The 23,720-nt window shown below is 42.0% G+C and overlaps 1 pseudogene; it reads left to right on the forward strand.

Annotated features, from left to right (window-relative positions):
* Positions 1-11,204, forward strand: part of LOC131555086 (calpain-8-like) — a 55,490-nt pseudogene extending 44,286 nt beyond the window's left edge.
* Positions 11,205-23,720: the final 12,516 nt, after the last annotated feature.

A 23,720-nucleotide genomic window follows, 5' to 3' on the forward strand; every position in this document is an offset into this window, starting at 1 on the left:
ACTGCAAAAATGTAGCTAATATTGTTTAGAAGAAATGCCAAGCTCTGTGGATCTGTTCCTTTTACAGTTATGAGCCAAGGCTCCTGGTAATGAACAAGCCCTGCTCAACTTTCCCTAATCCCCCCAAATGTCAATACTGAGCCAAAGAGACTTTTTATTACTGAAGAGAAAGACCCCAGGGGTGTCTGGCAGTAGGAATATCCGATACTCCTATACTCCTATCCTAATTTTTCCTTGGCTTTTCAGCCCTTTTCTTCTCTCAGTAAATGAACATATGGCCACATAGCAATTAACTGTGCTCTTTCAGCAGCCTTGCAAATGCAAAGGGAAAATGAACTTTATATATTGGGGAAGATATGGATCTGTCTTCTTAACCTGTGCAGTCCCACTTAGCTTAATATTGAGTGAGGGGCTGTTGAATAAACACCAAATTCAATCTTATCTCAGAATAAAAGAGGAAAAACATGCATATTTTTCTACAGTTTAAAACAGAAAACCTGAATGATTATACAATGTTTGGTAAGATTTTTTTGTGTGCTCTGGTCTTAGACAGAAACCTTATCCGTAAATGATACTTCCCATCCTGCATCAGCCACACAACATTTTTTGTGTGTCACTGAATCATACTTTTTGAAAGACATCTTTGTGGACCAAAAGTCATGAATAGGAGTTTTATAGCAGGGATGTTGTTCTTACACTACTGTTCCTTCTTATGTCAGTGTTTTATTTTATGAAATAAAATGAGCAATGTTTAACTTCCTACAGACTATATTTGTATTAAGAAAAATTTAAGTACTGTTTTCTACAAAATCCAAATCAATATCTTTAGTATTACTAATAAAAGTTGGGTAAATCACTTAATGTGGCCCCAGAAGTCTCACCCTTGTGACTACTACTTTGTTCTATTTACTACTTTTTTCTGTCTATTTAAAGAAATCGGAGACTACAATTCCTATGCAATTAGGAAATTTATTCAATATCATTAATTGCTAAAAAATAACTCTGAAAATTAAATTTGTCCACAAGCTTGCAAAAAATGCTCAATGCACAGAAAATTTACAGTGTAGTAATTTGATCAGATATGAGCACACATTATGATACTATTATTTATTTTATGGTACCAAGTGTAAAGAGGCATGTGAAAAGAGAATCTTTATAGAGGAAGATCCTTGCCCCTTCTAATCATCTGCCTCTTCCCCATGACAGAACTCTGGTGGTTTTCTTTTGTGCCATCATTCATGGATTTATTATTTTTGCAATGAAAAGCTTGAGATGGCTTTGAAGCGCTGAAATTGAAATCAGGTGGCTGGTTTACCAGAGAACTGCCAAAGGGCTTCTGACAAAACCATGTTCTCCACAGCTGGAAAGCAGCACAGATGTGCATGCAGGCCATGCTTTCTTTGCAAGGCACCAGCCAGCAGCCTGGACTGACCCCTGTGTGAACCTGCATGAGGTCTCCAGCCACATGATGCTGCCACAGGGACGGTACTGCATTGCCCTCCACCTTTGAGCCCTCCACCTTTGAGCCCTACAAGAATGGGGAGTTCTGACTGAGAGATTTTGCTGAGAATCAGGATAAATCACAGTGAGTACCTTCCCTGAAAACCCCCCCTTCTGCTGGGGAGGCACACAAAGGAGAAGGTCACATGTTGCATCCATACCCTGGGCTTGATCTTTTGTCTTAGCCAGCAAAATAGGCCCATTTCCACAATACATTTTTCCCACAATCTACCATAGTTACCACACATCTATGGCAGATGGTTCTTCAGAGTCATGGCTCTTCAGAGGTGTCCCCTAAGAACTTGGCTGGGAACAAGGTCCCTCAGCTCTGTGAAGGAGAATTTTCCACAATGAAAGAGTGCAGGATTTGAGACTATGATGATGATGAGATGGTTTTAAAAGGGGTTGTATCAATATCAATATCATCCATTGGATGAAAAAGCCGGAGTCTGGATGGAAGACAAGAACAGCAAGGTTGCATTTCCCATGGGAAATATATTCAAAGAGTTGGGGCAGGCAGAGATGGGATGCAGAGCATGGGAAGCAGGAAACTTAGGGGCTTGTTCTGTAGGCATTTATTAACACCTTATAGTTAAATAGGTTTTGGGGTTTTTTTTGGTTTTTTGTTTGTTTTTTGGGGGGGGGGTTTTGGTTGTTTTTTTTGTTTGTTTGTTTTGCTAATTATTTTAAAGGCAAGAATTTAAAGTAGACTCATAATTTCTGGTTTAACTATTTTCTTTTTTTTTTTTCTAGGACAATGGGTGATGAGGTGTCTGCAAAGTCATATGAGGTTAGACGAACTAACTGGGCAGAGTTTTCCTTCATAATGTGGAAGTAAACAGGGGCATGATTTTTATTTCTCATTCGAGCTGGGATTACAGAATGTTTTAGTGCTGAGGAGAAATATTTTTTGCTCATGGGGAATTTTTACATATGTCCATGTCTTAGCTTCCCATTCATTTTTATGTACCCGGGCCATGTGGCACAGAGACTTCACTCTTGTAGACTGAACTACAACATATTTGGTTGTCCTTACCTCCTGCATGAGTAGGAGAAGGTGGAAAGGGCATATATTCATAGAAACAAATAGTCTTCCTGAAGTCTGGGAGAAGCTGCAAAAGGCTTCCAAGGAGCTGCTGAATTGCTCTGGCCAAGCGCAGCAACATTTTTTCACTGTGGCTCTTTTCTTATGCTGTCTTGGTAACAGAAGAAAACTTTCTCATCAGCCTTAGGAAGTATTTGCTCTAAGCCAGCCCCTGGCTGGTCATGACTAAAGTAGTGCCTCTGTTTTGCCATTGCTGCAGAGCACATGCTCATTTTCTGTTGCTGTAAATAAGCCCCTGTACAGCATCTTTACAATATCCACAGCTCACTTTCTAGAACCTTGTTAACCACTCTCTTGGCCATCCCCTTCCTCTTGCCTCATGTTGATAGCAAAGATTTAGATGATGAATTCAAGATTCCGTTCCAAAAGCTCTCTGGAGAGGTTAGTGGATTAAAGTGAATTAAAAAACCTGAGACATCTCTGTTATGATTATACAAATATTAGACTTGCCAATTCCTTTTACTGTCTGTTCAAAAAACCAAGTATTTCTCCCCTTTTATTAACTCATAGCTTCAGTTCAGTTTATTTTACAATAGAGAAGATTTTCTAAATGTTCCTCTTATTGGTGCAAAATGTGATTTTTTTTTTCCCCTTGGTAATGCAAGGCAAGGAATAGCTTTGAAAATAGGGGCGATAGGAGTGAGGACTATGAAAATATTATCCCAGAGCGAAATAAATTACCTGTGGCATTATTGTATAATTCTGACAATTGTTTGGCTGGCCAATTCCTTCCTTTTTGTTTAGCCCCAGGAATTAAAATACTGTCAGCTGGGCTTTTTCTTTACTTAATATATTTGAAAAACAGTATCTATAAAGTCCTGCTGCGTTAGCCTGTGGCTGTCATGTCAGGTTTCCTCTTAATGAACAGGTGGCCACCGTTACTGGAGAGGGAAGACATCTTTTTAGTTAGGAAGACCATTCTGAGTTTTGAGATGGCAATTTTAGAATTGTTTGGTTGTAGTTTCCGTAAGCCCTGAAAATCTCAAATGTTTTCCTGAAACTTTTTATTCAGTCAAACATTGTAAAAAGTTGCCATTTACTTGGTCACGTCACCACAGCACCTAACAAACCACTTATTTCCTGGCTGAATGTCTAGGAAGTATGATTGGTTTTGAAGATCTTCTCCCTCTGATATCTGAGGGTAAATGTGAAGGGTTTGAAAAAAATTAAGGCTTTACATGTCTTAGATTTGGAAAGAAAATAGTCTCTGGATGTCTGATAGCAAATCAATAGAGCTTTCTTCAAATATCTTTTTTTGTTAACACCTACAGTATGTTTTGTTTTCTGTCCAGGACCATGAAGTGACTGCAACTGAACTTAAAAGAATTCTAAACTGGGTTTTGGTGAAGAGTATATGATGTACTTCCCATTGGATGGAGCTGAGAACAGGGTCTATGCTAACAAAACTCTGTCAGCTAGGGGTGAAGAAAAATGGAGTTTTTGTCTGATCCCAGCTGAATTTCTCCTGATTTGTTGAACCTCTAAATATGGGGTGGGGTGGAAATAGTGCCTGGTGCTTCCCTTCCAAACATGGCCAGCAGATGTTCTGCAGAGACACAACATTCCCTGTACTTTTCTGGGAGGACCACCATGGGCAGTGTTATTATGCTGCTGCTGCATGACTTCTGTGGACAAATAGAGACTTATCACCACCAAAACCAATAACATCCCCTCCCACTGTGGGGGGAAAAAAAAGCCATATTAATCAACTGAAAGGACATAGTGGAAGAAATGTTACAGCATTTGCTTTGCTACCAAGATTTTAAGGTGGTTGGTATTTTCAGCATTGTCTGCAGAAAAATATTTGTCTTAAACTATTTCTCACTTTGTCTTTTATATTTCCTTTTTGTACAGGAAAGGATGTGAAAAATGATAGATTCAACATTAACACTTTCAGGGAGATGATGAGCCTTTTAGATGTATCCTTTGAATGTAATTTCATCACCTTTAAAGTTTCTGGATCTCTTTTGTAAAACTTCCTGACAAGCTGGGCTAAGTTTACACTTCATTTGTCCCAGCACATGGCTGGGGGCAAAAAACTCAACCAAGCATCTCTATCAGTTCATGGTGGCAGAAACCTGGACTATTTAATCATCAGCTGCTTCTCTCATCACCATCTCTCACTACTTAAACATTTTCCTAAATATAGTGGGGGGAAGTAGGGCCTTTCTGCCTGTGCAGTTCCAGGTGCATACACAGCATGCTTGGCAAGATGCAGGTTTTGAGTACATCCACAGCTGCTGTTTCTGAGTCAGGTCCTGCTTACAGAGCCCTGAGCTCACAGCAGCAGGGGCATGCTGAGCCTGTTCCGAGGGGGAAGACTGCAAGTACAGGCAGGGCCTGCCTCCCTTCTGCATAACTGGGGGGACACTTGGGAGCTTATAAGGTTTGTGTAGTCAAGGGAAAAGGAGAGGTCAACACTTCTGCCCAGGTTTGTGTAGCCAAAGGAAAAAGGGAGGTCAACACCTCTACTCAGTACTCTTTTGCACTGGGAAGGTGATGATCCATGCTCCTAGGAGCTTGCTAGTGTTGGTGCCATGGCATGGCCATATTGAGGCCAGCAAAGATTCACTGTGGATCTTGTGGACAATTGGCTGTTAAGAGAAGTGATGCCATTGTCCTACACTCCATAGGCTCCCAAGCTTAATGGGGTAACTCAGTAAGTACAATGTCATAGTGTCCAAATCCCTGTTTCTGCATAATTTTACATTGGAAGGTGTTGAAGTGAGGGGGAGAACGACCATTGTGCATCGAACTCCGAATTTATTGATCGATCAGTCACTTTAAATAACAGTGTTAATTAACTTCATGCATATTCCAAAATTCAGGTTTACGATAGGCTAACAGAGGAAACTCTAACCACTCCTTTTGTTTTACAATACCGTTGATTGTTTACATAAAACAAAACCAGTGTTCCCACTGTGATATGAACGGCTCCCAAAACTTCCACATCTGTTTCCAGGGTGCCATCTTTTCCCAGAGAGGATGTTACATTTGTTATGGGAAGACTGCCTGAGAACCTTATTGTTTATACAATGATGCCTGAGAGAGACTAATTGTTTATAGAAGTCAGGCTGGAAACTGCTTTGAAACTGCTTCACAGCTACCTGTTACTTTTCTCTCAGTTGCATGGCTTCATGGCCTTTTTCTTTAAGCCATGCTTGAACTAAACTCCCGACAGGAAGGGATGTTCAAAGACCTGAAGGACATGGGAGAGGATGCTCTAGACAGCTACTGACTCTCTTCACTTGCAGCTCCTGCCTCTGGTTTCTAACAATTTTCTGCTGCAACACTGGGCTCTTTTCCCCCTAAAGTGAAATCTAACCTACTGTTAAGTGTCCAAAATGTGGACATTTTTAATCTTTTAATCTTGCTTATATATTTAATAATCCCATATATCATTCCTTGAGAGTGAAGATAGCCTAGAAATTCTTGGCATGCCTTTAACCAAGCAAATATGGAGTGGTGGGCATGTCTGTGGGAGATGGAGATGCATTACAAATGAGAACTAAACTGGCATTAGGATGACACTGTGATGGGTGATTTATTTTCAACAGAACTGCTCTCCAGATTGCTCTCCAGTGTTGCACCATCCAGCTCTTGTTTTTACACTCCAGTTTTGTTAATAAAGGAATCCTGATTTTTGAACCATGCCTTAACATGACCCAGACCGACGGACCCAACACCTTGAGACTTGTAGAATTCAAGACACTTTGGATGAAGATTCAAAAGTATTTGGTAACAACATTTCTGACTCTATCCCCCTGCCTCCCCTATTAGTTCTGAAGTACAGATCCAGAACTGAGATAGAGTTAAACCCTCACAGGCAGATATAATTGCAAGCCTTCCTTCTTGGGGCTCGAATTTGTTCCAGGGCTCTGAAACACCTCTCACTTGACAGGGCACAAGCAAGTCCTCTTTCACCTTGGCCCCATCATTCTCCATAATTTGCAATACCCTATGGAAAGACAGATTAACTCTGATTATTGGCAAAGACAGCTCTTTCTGCTGCCTGGTCTGTTAAAGCTCATATGAACATTTCATTGCTATATATTGCATGGCTGGATAAGCATAAGGAAATACAAGAAATATAATTTTAGGACCTACAAAAAATTGCCTTTGTATTTTTGAAATCTTGTAGAACTGTTGATTTTATTTTTTTTTTCTAATACAGGATTTAATATCCCAAGAAGTTCACCCAGAATGAAGCGGTCTAAAGGAAGGTCAGAGTTGGACTTTCCTGGTGTGACCACCTCCCTTTCAGGCAAGCCTGCTGCCACCATACTTGATGTTGCTCATCACAGAGCATCTGCCCTGGAGTTCCATGAAGAAATGTTGGGTTCATGAAGACACAGCTCTGTCCTAAGGCTTGTCAGAAAAGCAAACCTTGACACCCAAATCCACTATTAACTCTAGGTCTGGGTGGCTTCTAATTCTGGATAATAAATCTACTGGCAATAGGAGGCATCTGTCATCTTGTCGGAAACATTAAGCAAGATTGACTTGTTGCAGTGTTTGCCAAATGATAGGATATTCTCCTCAATGGCCTGTCTGCCACCATGTAATGTGAAGGCAAGCATGCTGCCAGCCCATGGGAATGTGTTTCCCACTCTGCCTAGGTTGCCATTTACTGCTTGAAATGTTTCTCTCGCTCATTAATGTTTCAAAGAGTAGGAACTTGTGGTGGTAGGGACAGTCTCTGTCCCAGCCACCAGTGGGCACGGCAGTGACAATGTGAACAGGCAGAGGTAGGAATGATTGTCCTGGCACTGGTTAGCTACATGAGCAGGGAGGATGGCAGGGCATGGGTGGTATGGTGGGCTAGCAAAATAATTTTTTTAGTTTAAAGCCTGAGTCAGTGAAGGCCAAGTTTTCTGCTTGTAGCCCCTGATGAGACCTGTGTTGCCATATCTTCATGGCTGCTGTGACCCAGCTGTGCAAGCCCAGCCTGCCTCTGGTGCCCACACCATGGCATTGCTGCAGGGGCATACACTCCAGTGCCCTCTTCCATTCCCTCCTTCCCCTTCTGCCACAGACTTGTTTTATGAAAAATCCTTTCATTAGGATTTTTTCTCCTGAGAAGCTGAAGGCCTCAGGAACAAAATGTAAATAATAATTATCTGCTGCTGTGGAATGCAACAGGTGGATCTGTGATTGGTCTCATGTGGTTGGTTTTAATTAATGGCCAATCACAGTCCAGCTGTCTCAGACTCTTGGTCAGACACAAGCTTTTATTTTTTTTGTGTGGTTTTTTTTTTTTTTTTTTGCTTTCTGTTCAAGCCTTCTGATGAAATCCTTTCTTCTATTCTTTTAATATAGTTTTAATATAATGTATATATCATAAAATAATAAATCAAGCCTTCTGAAACATGGAGTCAGATCCTCATCTCTTTCCTCATCCTGGGACCTCTGTGAACAACACCACACCCTTTGCCACAGACAATCTATAAGAAACTGGACAGTGACTACTCTGGTACCATCAACTCCCACGAGATACGACATGCCCTCGGAAAGGCAGGTGTGTTGCTCAGAGATTGGATTACCAGACATTGGGAGAACAGCAGAGTGGTCTAATGGCTTTTATTCTCTCCTGTCACCTAGATCACACATTGCCAGTGACATTCTCCCTTCCTGACAGTCACACACTGCAATCCTTTTGCTGTTTCATACATCAAACTCCATTCTCTGTTCTGCGTTATGAACCACTGGTACTTTTGTCCATGCTGTGACCATTGCTTATTCATCTGATTATTACTTGATCTATTTTTTGCCTCATTATTTCCTAATCTAATAGTTCTCTTTCAGAGCTATGCCCAAACCCTCTTTTTCCTTAATTTCCTCCCACCACCTTTGTCTCCTCTGAAGAAGGTGCAAGCCTGATCAAGGCAGGCTCCAATGACATCCTCTCTGATGTGTTCACTTTTGGAGCAGAGCTTGCCAGCTAAGAGACATCTAGAGGAGCACTGTTTTTTCTTTATTTATCTTCTGCTCAGTGGATTTTATGTGAATGATCCAGTGACAGAAATAGCATGAATATGGGCCTGAATAGAGCCCAATGTGTTATGTGAGCAATTGGCTCTGCTGCAATCACTGCTATTCAGCTGCAGTGCCCACTTGCTAATTAGGGGTGAGTTTATCTGGGGAACATAGGACTGGTTATGCTGTGAAACAATGTGAAATATGCAGTCTGACAAATGCTGTGGGTGAACTCTATGTCTCTCTTCAGCTGGCACAATTGGTTTTGAAAAGAACCCACAGAGGTGAGTGAGGGAGTTCAACAGACCTTCTTGGAGGAATAGTCCTGCCCTTCAACCTGCAGCTGCAGCAGGATATGGATAAATCACATCCAAGACAGCAAATTAACCTGCTGTGTCAGTGACTCCTGTGCTCTCCTGACCCTCAGGTTTCAGGCTCAAAGATGAGGTGCAGCACAGCATCGTCACCTGCTGCACCTGCAGCACCAAGCTTACCACTGACTTTGATGGCTTTGTGGCCTGCATGATCTGCCTGGAGACCCTGTTCAGTGAGTACCCAAGGGCAATTCCCAAAGCTGAAAGCTTTGGGATTGCCTTAGGTATTTGGTGTCTTTTAGCTGTGAATGTAACAAATTGCATGGAAAGGTTCAGGTGCCAGCAAACTGAGCCAGAGGAAGCAACGGAGAAATAGCAAAAGCCTTTCTGTCTGAATGCCCATGGGGAGTAGAGAACACATTTCCACAACACACCATTCTCTTGTGCTTTACAGTTATCAGCAACTTATGGTTAGTGCTCTGGCCCCCACATCGTCCCAGCTCTAACAAATGGGATCATTTATCACTTGCAGTCCTTACTCAGACCTGATGTACAGGTTTGTCCTTGGATCATGACAGATGCCACCACATCAGATTTTATAGCTGTCCTGCTGCCAACTCCCATTTTGCTGCTATAGATCTATTCCACCTCATGAAGCAGCTTAGAAATTATTTGTAAGAAGAAAGAACCGCTGTAATATTATCTTACAGAGCCAGTCTAAATTTCCAGTAGATCATGGCAAAAAGCCAGACTTTTACATTTTGTCGAGCAGTGATTCTCTACATGCAAAACTCTGTATTTTATATCCAGCTTCCCCCCCCCCCCTTCTACATTTCAGAAGTGTTCTATCTCCTGGACAAAGACAAGAATGGAGTCATCCAGATCTCTCTGCCTGAAGTAAGTCTGGTCAGATTGAAATACCACCTGATCCAACTGCAGCAGTAGACCACACTAAAATACACTTATTTTAAATCACTATTGTAAGAGATTAAATTGTTATTATAAGAGAACATGGTAGTGATTTAAAGGGCAAGTTTGCTTATGTGAAAATGTTCTTCAGCCCACAAGGCCTGTCTGAATTAGTAGAATGAACTTTTACTTTATATGAGCAAAAAAATAAAGATACTTTCAAAACTCCGAAGGCTGATGGATAAGGTGCTTACACAGTGCATTTCACTATCTCTTTTTAGAGGGCAGTGGTCTATTCATTAGAAAACACACAGCAGGGAACTCTTCTTTCTGCCAGAGAATGTGCTGATCGACCTGCCAGAATTAGAAGAAACCTTTTAAGATGCCAGGTCTTTTTTCTTCCCACATTGTTTTTAATGCAAATTTTTCCTGTTGAAGCTGTTGTAAAAGCAATCAGCTTGAGCCTTCCCTTTGCAGAATACAAATATATCTCAGGAAACAGCTGGAAGGAGCCCCAAGAGGTCCATCCAATTAGTCCTCTCAGCTGAAGAATGGCTTGAAGGGAGGAGGATGGCTAGGAAGCCCTGCGACCCTCAGTCACAGTTAGTTAAATCTAGCTGAAATTGTACATTGCATACTGTTGGAGAATTTTGCTCAGACATGGCTTGAAGGAAAAAAAAAGGCCATGAAAATATACAGCTGATGGAAAAGTAAAAGGCAGCTGTAAGCAGCAAATTCTCAAGCCCGTTTCTCAGCCACGTTTCTGTAAACAGCAAGAGTTCTCAGGCTTGTCTTCAATAACAAGTAAATATCTTGTCCTTGGATAAGTATGGGAAAGCAAAGTGACAAACATGGAGGCCTTGAGAACCGTTCATAACAGGATGAGAAAAACAAATCTTGGTCTCAATAACAAACCACAGGTATTGAAAAAAAAAAGGGGGCGTTGGTGTGTAATCTGTAACCAATGATGAGCTCGGGTTTTGCAATATGTATGAACTTAATTAACTCGGTTATAAAATGTGCATGTTGGATCAATTAAGCGGAGTTCGATGCTGATCAAAGGATGGGTCGTCTCCCTTTGCTTTCTACAGCATACTCCCACCCTAGAGTTTTTCAAGGTTGAAAGTTGAAGCTTTCTCCCGCTTGCCCCACAGAACTCATCTTCCTTTTGAAGAGACCTCACTTTCAATGTTTGAGGCTGATCCTGGCAGTAGATTTCCCTGAAGTTCAAGAGCAGATGGATCCTACACATATAAAAGATTAAAATGCAGCTCCAGCCTTTTCCAGCTTGTTCTCCAAGAGGCACAGAAGAATGCCCCAGTGGCATCCTGTAGACCTTCCTGATGCCCTGACTCCTGGTGCTGTTTCTCCCTCAGTGGCTGTGCTGCACACTGGTTTAAACCATGGTCAATCAATTCAGCAGAGACTTCTGAGGCTCTTCTGAGCATGAAACCACTTGTTTGGCATCTACTTGTTGCGAAAAAAAGAAAGAGAAACTTCTTTTTATTCCTGGCAAGTTACTTTACGCCAATAAAAATTATCACCTGTCAGTTATAAAATAAATGCAATCTTAAACAAACAAATAAACAAACCTAGGACTGACCTGCTTTACTTTTCCTGCCCAAAGAGTATTGCTCTGTGCCATGCTGAAATCTCATCAGTTCTGACTTAGCACGGATGGACCCAGGTGGCTGTGGTTTGACTTCTGACTGTGCAGCAAAGTTCAGTAGTGTTCAAAACCATGGAGAGGATCTCCATTGCTGCAAAATCCAGCATATGTTTTGCTCCATGCTCACGAGTGTGGGCAAAATTTATGTTGCTGTCTTAGCAACAACCTCCTTTTGCAGGCAATTGTCGGCTTTGGCTGGGGCAAGTGTCTGCAGAAGTTGGGGATAAGGAGCTTGGAGGCAGATGCTGAGATGCTGGGAGCACAGAGGATTTGGGCACAGACATAGCCCCAAGGATTAACTGGGAATCAGGAAAATGTGATGGCACTCTTCCACAAGTCTTGGCTCAGTCCTCCAGGAGAAGGAGAGAGGATGGAAGGTCAGATGCAATTTACTGCAGTTATTTCAGCTGAAATCTTCTCCTGTGAATGCCTGTCCATATGCATGCCAAAAGAAATTATTTGGAGCTTTAGTTTAATGAGTGACTGGAGCTCAGAATCTCATGAAGGCAAAAACCAAAAAATGCACATGCAGGGGGTCTCAGAGCCTGAGAATGTGGGGGATGTGTTAACGTCGATTGTGACTTAAAGAAGAAACTGAAGATAGCTGGCTTCAACTGTCTTAAACTTCGCACTGGCTCACAGTTCTATGCTTTCCTAAGACCTTGTAAACATTTATCTTCTTTAAAAAAGCTCCTCTCTACATTAAATTTCACAGTATTCTAAAGAGTAATATCATAGCAATGCAGGCACGATAATCTAGCACTCTGTATTAGCAATCAGAAGATATTTCTGGAACTTGCAGTAATGATCTGACAAGACCTTGCATGTCATGGTCAGCGACATGTTGGACACTTCTCCCCAGGAGCAGGAATGCAGGCTGACATCTGTGTCCTCAAGGCAGATGTGGGGCCATGACTCTGTCCCCCTCTTTCTATTCAGTGCTGTGTTTGAGAGAAGCCTTTCTGCATGCCTGCTGGTTCCTAAGCTCTTCCTTTGAGCAGGAAGAAAGCTATTTGTTGTTTGGTTCCCATCTCTGAACACAGAATGCCTGGTGACAAACCTCACATCTCACCACATTTCTTCCTGCTGCTGGCCTTATGTGACTAAAAAGGATGCATAACCTGCGTCAGTGCACGACTCTGCCTTTCTAATTGATGTCCTCTTCCAGTAAAAGATAAATAAATATTTAGTTTGGGTTGCAGGATAAAAACAGCTGGAGTAGGAACCACAGGGTTTCCCCCACTGTCCCTCTGCACCTATCACTAGCCATGACCTGTGTGTGCAGATGTCATAGGTTGCCACCAGTTTCTCCTGGCAGATTTTTACCAAAAACACATGTCTGTGTACCTCCACTTGCCTGGAAGGAAAAGCTACCTGGGACAAGATGAGCTCTCCAAAACCATCAGAAAATTCTGGTGAATGCCCTGCCTTTTCAGTAGGATGAGCACGTCCTTCCCTGCCCTACATCTTGCACATGCAATACGTCTCCTTGTTTATGATGCAGCAGGGTGAGCTGGCTGCTGCAGCTTCAGATTTGCTTTCTGCTCACACACACTATTCACAAGTTTGTTCCAATTATGGTCAGAGAGGCCTCTCTCCACAGGACTGGGAAAACTCAAACATATGCAGAAATCCATTGCATGCTCCCACTTCTCCTTTTAGTGCAAGGCAGATGCCCCCATCACAATAATTCTCACAGTTATGTCAATGGCTCTCATCCTCCTGTACAGGATGGGCAGAGTGCTGCATTCCATCTTCCTTTATCTTTGGAAAGCAGGCAGTGCCAGAGGAGCCACCTCTTCTTTCATTTGTTCTTTGAGTACAGCACTTGGCTATCAGGTCTTAGAGAACAACTGCTCAAAAATAAGCCTTTTCATGGGATTGAATATGCTTCTCCTTTTTACTTGACGCGTCTGCAAAAAGGTGATTAACGTCCACCTGATTTTCCTTCCCTATGCTGCAAGCTGGGCAAATGTCTGTGCTCATCAGTTCTCCCAGTTAGTCCTGATGGGGCTTAAATAGCTTTTGACTAAAATGCCCGCAGCAGCTCCTGTGAAAGCACTGGGGCATGGTGAGCTGAGCCACAGCTTGGACAACCAGACTCTCTGCACTCTTACACTCTGCATGTTGGTTGTGCTTCATTTTTGGAGCTGTGAAGGGCTGCAGCTCACCTTAGATTTAAGTAGCTCTATCATGGGGAATTATAATCCAGGCAAGTCACAAAGGTTCATGAATTTGTGATCCGTTCCCTGTCACAGTGAAAACTTTGCTGTGTGGCATTCTCAGCACTCTGTAGATATGGCAGGGCTAAAGAGACTCCCACAGAAACTCTGTCACAGGTCTTCAGATCTTTCTTTTCTCTCTCCACTTGCCCACAGGAATGTTTTCCTCTGCACTGCAGGCTGGTGAACTGGAAACTTGAACTCTGTATGTTGCTTTGGTAAAATGAGATTCACATTAGACCACATTCAGAGTCCCACATGCCTTGTGCACTAATTGCTTTGTGGTCGCCTACAGAGGAACTTCCTGTGGGTATAAATCCTACCTTATCAGCATCTGACTCCAGCTTTGCATCAGAGTAAGTGTCTGCACTGTGGACAGGACAAACACAGGTATTTGGATTCTGCCAATGAGCTAGGAGAATAAAAAGAATCAACCTCTTATGTGCAATTATCTGTCCACCCTCCCAGAATGGGAGATCTACAGGGGGATCAATCCACCAGTGCAGGCTAATGATTAGATCCATGGCTTATGAGTAAGCACAGGAAGGAGGTAAGAAGGAACAGTCCTTTACAAATTCCCTTTCAATCTTTATTTTAGACAATCCTGCTGAACCTGACTCCATGGTATGTTTTCATTCTTCCTTTCCATACAGTTCCAACAACCAGACAGGCCTGGAAGCACTGAGTTACTGTAGGCACATTCTTCCTTTCCATGTTATTCAGGATGCATCCAACATCCCAGCCTGCTATTGTTATCCCAGACTAAGCTTATAGACTGGAGATTCAAATTCCATAACAGCAGATGAGATTCTGGGTGCAAAAGGAACCCAAATTCAAAAGCTTTTGAAGTTTCTCCACCACTAATGATGTCTCCAATGATAGTTCATCTGCTTCTGCCTGACAAGCTTGTTGCCATGGTGTCTGTCTCCCTCTGTATAACTGGCACATACAGCATAAAACCCTCTCTTTCTTTAGCAGAGCAAATCACTTCACTTGTTACTGTTGGCCACTCATTGACTCCTTCCTCAGTCTTTGAAATCTTCAATGCAGCTGTCACCTGACTTGCACTGTGTGGACAGGAGGCGCTTGGGGAGGGTTGTATGCAAAGATGAAGAACAGAAAATAATCCAGAGGAATGTATCTGAGGGATGGACTCAAGAAGTACCTGGACAAACAACCAGAAATAACAACTGGAATAACAAAAAACTGGAATAACAACCAGGAAGAAGGTGAATGAAGCAGCTTTTTGTCCATTCAGGAGCTGAACAATGTCAGGAACTGGAGAAAATGGGTTCTTCTGTGGCCCTGCAAGTTTTAGGAAAGAAGACATGTATATTCCCTTCAGAATACACGTGGCTGACTTAGGAAAAAAAAAAAAAACCTCTTTTGCTATTTGGAAAACTCTGTAAACCATTGGTAGTTTTGTCTATTCATTCACCTCTAAACATGTAAAAACTACAGAGTCAGCCCAAGGAGGGATTAAGATATTTCTTCTAACCCACCTTTTATTCATTCAAAAAACCCTCAAACCTCCAAATTGAAAGATATTTTCTTCAAGTTCAAACTAGCTGGTGTGCTCCTCAGTGTGATCCCTCACCAAATTAGGTTTTCCCAGGCTAGTTTGAACAGTGTAGCTTGATCTCATTCATACAGAGATCATAACAGTGAGGGCCCTTTTCCAATGTCTTAAAGCATTTCAAGCTTCCCTAAATTCCCATATCCTTTTTGACAGTCTCTCTCTTATTCTCCAAAATGCACAGACTGTCACATTTTTATCTCTGCTGTATGCTTCTTTTCAGCTGATACAGTGAAATGTTTCAGTGTTCCTTTGTTATACATAAAACACCACTGAGGCTGGTTTTGAAGGGGAACTTTCATCACCCTCCTTAGTTGTTTGCTCCCTGCCAGTGAAGACACAAACCATACCCAGATCACAGGATCGGTACTGTGCTCCAGACTTGCCACACCACCACCAATTGCTGAGGTGGAGCAGCAGGAATAGCTAAAATCACTGGCAAACATCACCCAGGTGCTCTGCTGAGGCCACTTCAAAAGAGCTCTCAGAGCCCAGGTACATGGGGCACTGAGTCCCCACAGAGTCCCCAAGAAAACTTTCAGTCTGTTCATGTAGAAAGCACCACAAATCTTCCCAAAGACATATCTTCATTGCATCATAGATACATGGGTACAGTAACCACATTTCCATGTAAGTGGGTGTTTTCCCTATGACTTTACTCAACCCTGTGGCTCCACAGGGGCACCACAGAACTTCCCACCACAAACGTCACTGCCCTGGCAGTGGCATCACAGACTATGAAGAGAAAATAAGCAGACAACCTCTTTGCCATTGAGGGCCTGTGTTTAGACACAGAAACTGGTTTATTACTAAACCAGTAGATCACATTGACTTTAATACCTCTGAAAGAAGTCAGGCTACTTATTTGTCTGATGAAGCTTTCAAAGGAGAAGGAGGATAGGGCAAGGCAGTGTGACATTGCTTTTATGTAAAATCTTTAGTGCTCTCTTTAGTAATGATGGGCATTCATTTGCCACAGCTTAGCTACAGATAGCACAGGATTTGGCATTTCCAGAGATTTCTTGTTTCTCTGTCTTAGTTTCTCAACACACCTTTACTTGATTAGCCAGCACTCCTAGGCCATTTCTTGGGCATAGCTCTCTGGACACCAAGACTTCAAGGTTACCTGTCTTTGATGTCATCTATGTAGGCTTGATCAGGAAAAAAAATATTTCTTCTTATTTAAAGAGCTTTTTTTGGTAATTGATATTAATAAGTTATCTGGCACAGTAACTAAGCCAGCCAGCTTGAAACTGTGTTTGCAAAACTGTGTGTGCTTTCCCAAGCTGTAATCATACTCTTAGACCACAGTGCATATTTACCCAGTACACATACCACAGCAGGTATGATCTCTTGAGAGTTTAAAGGAGCTTTGTGACCAACACATTTTATTTCAAATTGTGGTTTGCAATGCTTTAAAAGATCATCATATTTGCTTATTAATTTGCATGGAGTTGGAGCTCAGGAAATGCAGTGCTTGTCAAACATGTGATTGATGACTGGTGATGATTGGTGGTGTGGCAGGCAGTGGGGCATCCCACAGGGTCTCTGTGTTGGGTGCATGAAAGCTTGAATGAGAAATTATTTAACCAAATTTAAGTGTCCAAGTTGACTACAGCACAAACAATGAACAAGCTTTATGGAGAGAGAAAATATAATTAATTCAGAGCTTACACCTTGCACTCTATCATGATACCAGTAATGTGAGTAGGAAGAAAAAAAAAATCATTATTTTTAAAATTATGTGGGTTATTATTATATGTTACCCTGGCAGATTTAATTTTGCCTGTCCTCATAAAATCCTTGGCCCCCCTCCCCCCCTCCATAAGATGCAAATATTATTCTAGTTCAAAGGATATCTCCCCTCAGTACTTGATGTCCTATCATCATTCTGTGATATAATGGAGCTATGTAATGGTGATGCCCTACTGTCACTAGGGATGTACATTTCTTTTAGCACAAGGTGCATTTTGTGAATAACATATATATGAGCATGTCTTGAATAATCATGTGTTTGTCAAACCATGGTATTGTTTCTCTGGATTCCTACACCTACAACAGATGAGATTTCCTCAGCTACCAGGAGAACGATTTTTTACTTCAAATTTCTTTTCCCCTGAATGAACTCTTTTTTGGGGGATTTCTGAGAGATAAAGGTAAGTAGAATGCTGTTGGCCAGGTCTCACTCATTTCATTTAAAAGGAGCTGGTAACACAGTGATAGCTGGCTTAAGGATACTTGATGTTTCCATCCCAAAGTTCAAGATCATTTCATGGAGAGATGGAGACAGCTAAATCAGAACTCAGCTAGAGGAGGAGTGATTCTGGCTAGACTAATGAGGTTCACCGCATTGAGCACAAGGTGCTCAGCATATTTTGGTATCGGTTCTGATAGGCTGGAGTTTTCTGCTGTTTGTAGTAAATTATGCTCCATGACATAGGAGTGGTCAATAGAGAAATCTGGGAATACAGCTCATTCAGAGACACTGCAAAACAAATTATACCACCAGCAGATCTCAAAAGTACCACAAAGCTAGACAAGGCGATGCTGCAATATGCCTTCAACCTGCACTCCCTACATCTACATCTATTTAATTTTCTTAATTTCATAACTGTGCTCTTCCTAATTACACTGGGGGATCACTCCTGGTTCTTTATCTATTACTCAGATTATTCTGGCTGTGGTTGTATCAGTGCAGTCCCCAGCCTTATTTTGTGCTAGCCTGCACAGACTGCTTGGGGAGTGCTTGGCAGAGCCCTCAGCTGCTGCAGTGACATCTCCCAGGCCCAGATGGATGCCCTCACTCACATGGGTCCCTGGCTGAGGAGGGCCATTGCAGTCATGGGGCTGTTGTGAAGACACTTACTTCATGATAGAAGGGTGTTGTTAAGGTGTCCTGTGAACAAGAGCCAGAGGAAGCCTTTGGCAGTATTCATCCACAGCTTTGTTGGTCCTACAATACCCAGGAGCTGGGCTATGTGTTCTTCAGTACCATCTAATTTGGGGAATAACTAGGTCTTTATCAGTAGATGGCATGCTCCTGAAACAAGGAGCACAATTACACCCAAATGACCTGACAGACAGAAGGAATCTCCCCCTCCAGACACCTCCGTTTATCCCACCATTGTAACTGGAATACACAGGGGTGCAGGCAGGCATGCAATAAAACCATGCAAGAATAATTACCACAGTCAATAAAAAGCCAGGTAACCCAAAATCCCAGTGTGAGGAGTATGGTTGCCAGGGAACACACACATCTCAGTGCTGCCAAATACATCTGCCAGGTAGTGGTGCACTTTCCCTTTCACTCAGATTGAAGTTAAATACCTGAAGTTTATTCCACATCTTTCAACTGCACCAGTGTGCTTTAACATAGCATTGGTGCATCTGGGTTTCCACCACTCCTGGCAAGTAGCTGGAGTCTGGATGCTTTTGGCACTATCCCCATATTTTGCTGAAACCAGCCAAGAATTTCATAGCAATATTTGGTAGATTTTGTATCTTTTTTCTTCCCTTGTTTTCAAATTTTGTAGAACTGAACTTCTTGGCCAATGGGTTTGCCAGGAGCTCTCTCAAGAAAACATCTGCTGTAGTGCAGGAGAAGAAGATGTTCAATATAATATTGATGTAACACACTTAGACCTGATCAAAGGAAATAGATTTTACAAATTCAAACTAAAACGCAAAACTTGTTGTAACTGGATGTTGTTGGTCTACAGTATTTGGCAAGATGAGAAGAGGGATCAGACATTGGTATGGACAAAATGGCAATCAGTGGTTTTGTTTTAATCTTTATTGCTAAACCACCTTTTGAAAAATTAAGAAACTTCATCATTTCAGGCTTTGAGATGACCACTAATCTTAGAAATTGAGAGCAAACCTTCTGTGAAGTTTAAAATAATCCTCCATCTGTGTGGCTACTCTGAAACACTTAATCTTTGACACTTTGAGACAGGATGGTCCACTGGATTGACCAGAGATCCCTCCCAGGAGACTGGTCCTTGCTCTATGTTACCTCAAAGAGACTTGTCCCCATCTGCTGTGCAGGTACCACCAGTACTTTGAATTTCACCCCTCTGGGTCCCGTCAGCTTCTGCTTTGCTGAGCAGAGAGGAGCTGACATGCCACAGAGCAGAAGGAACTTGCGCCCTCTCAGAAAGATTTCACTTCTCCTCCTTCTCCTTCCTTTGCTACTTTTACTGCATCCTAAACAATAGCTACAGAGTGTAAGTCATATGTTTATTCTTTATTTATAGATTTATAAGGCAATGAAACTATGAATGGTATTTCCAAAGCCCAGTTCTAGTCAATTACTGAGTTTGTTGAAGTATTTTTGATTAGTAACAATTACTCTAAAGCACAAGAGAACCTAGAAAAGCATATTTTCTTTATTTTTTTAAAGATTATTTATAATGTGTGGGCTTGAAGGCACTAAGACATATACTAAAATAATTTCATATAATCCTGGTCTCTGCCAATTGAGAAAAACCTCCCTGGACCTCCCTCGGGAAGCACAACATGGGGACAACCCATGGCTCTGATTTTCAGATCTGATGACAGCCCAGATCCCCTGAAAGCATCCTTTCCTAACTCCTGTTTTCTAACAGCTCTAGAAAATTACTTGTGGGATGGAATAAAAAAACACTAGAATTTAAAAAGCTATTCTGACAGGGATCAGTCTCCAGAGGAGAAACATCTGGGTGCCCAAAGGGACAAATATATCTGTCAGCAAACATGCTTCTTAATGGCGATGATATCCAAGCTGTAACACTTCCTTTTAATCTAGCCCTTTTAACTCACTCCCAGCAACACAAGGCTTTGGCCCAAGATTTTCCCTGTCATCCATTCCTATAACCAAGATCTGTGAGAGATCTGCTTTCAAATTGGATAAGATGTGTACCAGGTGCCACATCCATAAACGCTGCACAAACAGTGAAATCCAAAAATTGCCTTTCAGCACAGCCTGATTAAAATCAGTATAAAACAGCAGCAAAGTCTGCCTGAGCCTCTAGACCCAACTTATCGCTTTGCAATCTCTCTTGGTATGTGACAGTCGGCTCTGCTGGAATTGCAACACCATTCATCTTGGTGTTGAGTTTTAGAAGAGAGTCCTCTTTCAAAAAGGAAAAGTTCTTCTGTATGCAGGCTGTCACCCAAAATATCCATTCAAAACTATATGCTCAGTTTCCAAGTGAAAAAGTTTTTAACTTTCTCATTGCCTCCAATCAACCTGGGAAGATGTCCCAGACCATCGTGTTCAATAGAGGTTGCACCAAACACAATAGGCCCTGATACCTTTTTCCAGCCTGGACCCTGAGTGGCATCTTTGCTTCAAGTGAATTTACAGTGCATAAATGTTTGGGAACTCAGTACATTATTTCCCTGGTGATAAAGAATGGAAATAAAATCTGGACCACACTTTTCAGGGTTTACAGGAGTAACAGGAATACAAAGACAATAAAACATTAGTTATCCATGAAATTACAAGCTTGACTCTAATACAAGCAAAGGTCAGATAAGACAATAAAACAGTTCATTCTTTCCAGTTCAGATTAGTAGTGTGCTCTAATCCTCAAAAAAAACTTGTTGAATATACTCAAATATGCCAGTGACAATGGCAAGCTCTAAAAATAATAAATATGATTAATTTTAATTTTGGACATGAATTTTTGACTATGAGGTTCACGACTCAATATAGGGAAGAGTCAAGGAAATGTCACCAATTCCTGCTCAGAGAAAGAAGTTAGTATTGCTTGTTTTCAAAAACATTTTCAAGGCTAGAACTGTTTAACTCCAAGACCCAGTGAGTACTCGTGTGTGGCAAGACTGGTGAAATGACAACATGCCAGCTCCTTTTGGCAGATCCTGGGTATTTTTAAGCAGAGCTTTTTTAGGAGCTTCTTTCCAGCTCAGTTGCTCCCAAGCAGAGGAAAGCTCCAGCTCCCCTTGAGCTCTGCAGGAATGTGCTGTGGTTGGCTGGGGCGTGGTGCTGCTGCCGGGATAGGGTCTGCCTGGGAGTTCAGAACAAGCTCTGTCAAAGGAGAATGAAGGGGAAAGACCCTCACAGGGATGTCCACCCTATTTTAAAGGTTCTCTACTGAGAAACCTGCTTAAGAAACATGGCCAGAATGAGCCAAAGATGTATAAATAATGGAGAGGTGTTGCAAGCATCTCCTCTCCCAGAGGGGCTTAAGTGACAGAGTCTGAGCTAACCTTGCTGTAATGGTCTCACTTTGCTTGATGAAATTCCAGTCAACACATTTTCTTTCTTTTTTTTTTTTTTTAATGTGTGCAATTTATTATGTCAATTTCTATCCTGTATGTAGCACCTTCTGTCTTTAAAGAGGCATGGACAGATTGCAAAAGCTCCTAGGTATTGATTCTGTTGACACTAAACTTTAAATTTGAGCTGATTTCTGAGCAGGTATAAAGAATGCTGTGAATTTGTTTTACAAAGAACTCCATGGAAACACACTAAAATCAGTAGGAACCATTTAAAATGTAACATAAGCCTTATTTGGATTTTATAGAATTACATATAATTTTTTCTTTAAGGAAAAAAATTTGGAATGTGACAGAAGGCTTCATGATATCTGAAAAGTCAATTAGAATAAAGCACTGCCCCTGGCTTTCCAGGTGGCTGCATCCTTAATTTCCAGCTAGGAAGGGATGCCCCATACTTTATATTCAATACAGCTGTGCTGCCAGGGACTTCCACCAGTGCTGGAGCTGCCTTACAGAGATGAGTGCAGAATCAAACTGTCAGCACAGGATGGATTCCAAGCATGAGCCCAATTCCAGCTCACTTCAACTGCTTTAATGCAAATCTGTACCAAGGGACAAACTTTGGGTGAACCCTGGCATGGGGGAAAGGAATCAAGGACTGACTCTCTGTGTCGTCTCCTCACAGAATCACAGAAATTTTTTTCTTGTTTGTAAAACATTTTGTGAATGTGACCTGAACACTGCAAGATAAAGCTCAGTTGGGTAATTCTAATGAAATCTTGGAGGCTTGGAGAGAAAATTCATCAGATGTTTAAAGAAAGTGCTTCTTTTTCACACTCTGTTGCAACAGCTGAAATTAAATTCAGATTAATATTGCTCAAAAGCAGTAGTAAGTGACTGTACTTACCTTTGATTGTCAGTTGTTTTTTAATACATGCCTATCCTGGTTCAGGGCAAATTTGGTAGAGAATCCCCAAAGGGGCTCCTCTAGGAAAGCAGATTCAATCGGCCCCTCCCCCCAACAGGTTCGGGACAAAATACTCCTTGGAAAGAAGTGGGAAAAACCTGTTTATTAAACAATAAAACCTAAACAATATTAATCAATAAAACTCCTTGCTGCTCCAAAAGAGATGACAAACTGAGCAAGTCCCTTCCCTGGATTGCAGTTCAGCTCACTCAGTCTCTTATCAGGCCCTCCAGTGCTGGAAATGTCGTGGGCCATGCCCAGCCTGGTGGGCCACAGGTGCTAGCTGCTGGTGCTCCCCTGGGTGTTCAGTCCACAGCAGGCTTAAACAGGTCCAAAGAAAAGGGAAAAATGAAAAAAACACAGTCTAGGGAACTTCTTTGTCTCGGCTAGCTAAACTAACTAAAAGCAAAGGAGAGCTCTGTCCGCCTGTCTGTTCAACCGCAGACAACACAGTCCAAGAGCAGGAATGTGGAGGAGTGAGTGCAGTGTCTGAAAACAAACTGCGCACTTCTTCTCTCCCGCCTTCACTCTCTGCAACAAGTCTTAAAATTTATTATTCAGCATAAACAGAACAAGACGACTGGGGATAAAAGTATCATATAGTCAACCCAGGACATTGCCAGAGGTCAAGCAAGTAGAAGACCAAGGAGATACAGTCCAGGAGGCATGACGGGGAGAAAAAAGGGGACGGGTATTAAGATAATAAGTGTGGCATGTATATGCTTGCTATTTAACTACATTCCTGCCTGCTTCATACCCCCAGGCAGCCTGAAGCTGACTAATAATCCTGTCATCTGGAGAGAAAACACAACACTGATCATCACAGTTTCACAAATAAGTAATTTAAAATTAATTATATCACATCCTAATAAGACCAGCTCTGATTATCTTCTATCTTATCTTGGATTACTTTATCAACACTGAATATATTAATTTTGTAGATTAACCTGGGAGTGCTTGAGCAGCAGCTGATGCTGAGTGTCTCTCTGTGTCACTGCCTGCACCTCCCTGACCTCCTGAAGTCCTGATGTACAAGGCTCACCATGCAGGGAAAGCCAGGGAATTTTCCCCTTTTCATTTAGTGCTGCCTGATGCCATCCCACAGCTGCACACATCCCCCACTGAGGTTATCTCAAGGTTCACCTCAAATGCAAACCTGCAGTTTGTGACTCAGCTCTCTCATATGCAGCTATGGTCCAAAGCAGCTCCCTCAACCATTTTGGTAAGTCCAGAGTCTGTTGGATGACAAAGCAGACC

This window comes from Ammospiza caudacuta, chromosome 3 (assembly GCF_027887145.1).
Source record: "Ammospiza caudacuta isolate bAmmCau1 chromosome 3, bAmmCau1.pri, whole genome shotgun sequence".
NCBI lineage: Eukaryota > Metazoa > Chordata > Aves > Passeriformes > Passerellidae > Ammospiza > Ammospiza caudacuta.